This window comes from Jaculus jaculus, chromosome 1, assembly GCF_020740685.1.
Source record: "Jaculus jaculus isolate mJacJac1 chromosome 1, mJacJac1.mat.Y.cur, whole genome shotgun sequence".
Lineage (NCBI taxonomy): Eukaryota > Metazoa > Chordata > Mammalia > Rodentia > Dipodidae > Jaculus > Jaculus jaculus.
Window position 1 is genome coordinate 173,452,970 of NC_059102.1, and position 2,827 is coordinate 173,455,796.

Below are 2,827 nucleotides of genomic sequence, written 5' to 3' on the forward strand. Positions count from 1 at the left end.
TACCTCTTAGAACTGCCTTCATTGTGTCCCAGAGATTTTGGTATGTTCTCATTATCGTGTGACTCTATACAGTTTTTGATTTCCTTCTTGATTTCTTCATTGACCCATTCATCATTTAGTAGTGTATTGTTTAGTTTCCATGATTTTGTGTATGCTCTATAGCCTTTCTTGCTACTGATTTGTAGTTTAATTCCATTATGGTCAGAGAGAATGCAAGGAATTATTTCAATTTTCCTGAATTTGTTAAGATTTGCTTTGTGTCCTACTATATGGTCTATTTTAGAGAATGCTCCATGTTCTGCTGAAAGGAATGTATATTCTGCAGGATTTGCATGAAATGTCCTGTATATATCTGTTAGGTCCATTCCTTCTATGACCTCATTTAGTCCAGATGCCTCTCTGTTTATTTTTTCACAGGATGACCTGTCAATTGATGAGAGTGGGGTGTTAAAGTCACCCACTAACACTGTGTTTGCTGTTATCTGTGACCTTAGTTCTAATGTTTGTTCTAGTGTTTGTTTGATGAATTTGGGAGCCCCCATGTTAAGTGCATATATGTTTAGGATTGTAATGTTCTCCTGTTGGAATGTGTCCTTAAGAAATATAAAGTGAACTTCCTTATCTTTCTCGACCAACGTTGTACTGAAGTCTACCTTGTCAGATATTAGGATAGCAACCCCTGCTTGTTTTCTAGGCCCATTTGCTTGAAACACCATTTTCCAACCTTTCACCCTAAGATAATGTCTCTCCTTTGTAGAAAGGTGAGTTTCTTAGAGACAACAAATTGTAGGATCCTGCTTTTTTAAAAAAATTATTTATTTATTTATTTATTTTAATTTGAGAGTGACAGACACAGAGAGAAAGACAGATAGAGGGAGAGAGAGAGAATGGGCACGCCAGGGCTTCCAGCCACTGCAAACGAACTCCAGACGCGTGCAAACCCTTGTGCATCTGGCTGACGTGGGACATGGGGAACCAAGCCTCGAACTGGGGTCCTTAGGCTTCACAGGCAAGCGCTTAACCACTAAGGAATCTCTCCAGCCCAGGATCCTGCTTTTTTACCCAGTCTGCAAACCTATGTGTTTTGGTTGGGGCATTGAGTCCATTGATATTAAGAGATATTATTGAGAGGTGTGTATTTATGCTTGCCTCTTTTTTTTTTTTTTTTTTTTTGAGTGTATGTGGTTCTGGTTCTACCTTTGCTTTCTTGTTTTAACTAGCATTTGAGTATTGCTTGTTTTTTCCAGGTTCCTTATATGTGTGCTTTTCCTTTTCTTCAGCATGGAGGATCCTATCAAGTATGTTCTGTAGAACTGGTTTTGTCTTCAAATACTCCTTTAACCTGCTTTTGTCATGGAATGTCCTTATTTCTCCATCTGTTTGAATGGATAGCTTTGCAGGATAAAGTATCCTTGGTTGACAGTTGTTATCTTTCAGAACTTGGAATACATCACTCCAAACCCTTCTGGCTTTTAAATTTTGTGTTGAATAATCTGCTCTAATCCTGATGGACTTGCCTTTGTAGGTAACCTGATTTTTCTCTCTAACTGCTTTCAATATTTTTTTTTACCTTGGTTTGTGTGTTTGGTAGTTTGATTATAATATGACGAGAAGAGGTTCTTTCCAGGTTTTGTCTGGCTGGGGTTCTAAAGGCTTCCTGTATCTGCATTGGCACTTCTTTCCCAATTTGGTGGAAGTTTTCTTCTATGATTTTGTTGAAGATGCCTCCTATGCCTTTGGAGTGGAATTCTTCTCCTTCTATTACGCCCTGAATTCTTATAGTTGATCTTTTCATAGTGTCCTGAATATCTTGAAATTCCCACTCATGCTTTTCTATAAGTTTGTCTTTCTCTTTGTTTGTATTAGATCTGACACCTGGTCTTCTAGCTTAGATATTCTCTCCTCACCTTCATCCATTCTACTGGTGAGATTTTCTACAGATTTTTTTATTTCGTTAAATGTGTTCTTCATTTCTAGTAATTCTGGCTGGTTTTTCTTTATTATTTCTATTTCCTTATTTATGTCTTGTATTGCCTTCTTTATTTCATGAAATTGGTGTCCTGCGTCTTCTTTTATTCCTTTGATTTCCTCTTTGAATCCTTTGATTTGTTCTCTGACTTCTTTGAACATATTTATAGTCCTTCTTTTGAAATCTTTCTCAGGCATTTCCTCTAACTAGTTCTCACTGGAGGTCATTTCTGATGCATTAATACTGCTAAATGGATTTATATTGTCTTGCTTTTTAGTGTTTCTTGTGGTATAATGTATATAGTTTTGCATCTTGGATTAAGTTAATGTTTGGATTTTCTAGCTAGCTAGGTATTCTAAGCTGTATCAATTGATTTGATGTTATATATCTTTAGGATAGGAACTTAAGGTGTTAGGTGTGGCTCTTAAGGCTCTCAGAATATCTACAAAGGTGTTCCTAGGGGTTGAGTTTCCCTGCTATGAGAGTGTTCAAACAGGCTGAGTGGAAATAAATACAAGTAGATTCTAAAATTGAACTAAACACTCTACACATTCAAACAGAACCAGCACCGAATATTTATGCAAGAGTAGTTATTATAACAACCAGATCCTCTAGCAGCAAAGAGGTTAAGATTTCTGGTCTGTTGATAGATCCAAGTCAGCTTGTGACCAAGTGAGAACCTTCCCTGGTACAATCAATCCCAGTTACCTTTTTGGATGATTTTTGTCTCAGTCAAGTTGCTGGCTAGGTCATTGGGCTGCTGTTCTGATTTCTGGAGCTGGGCAGTAGCTTTTCCTGTGGGGCAAACTGAGCCTGGCAACTGTGGCCCTGCAGATCAGCACCCCCACTGCTGGAAGA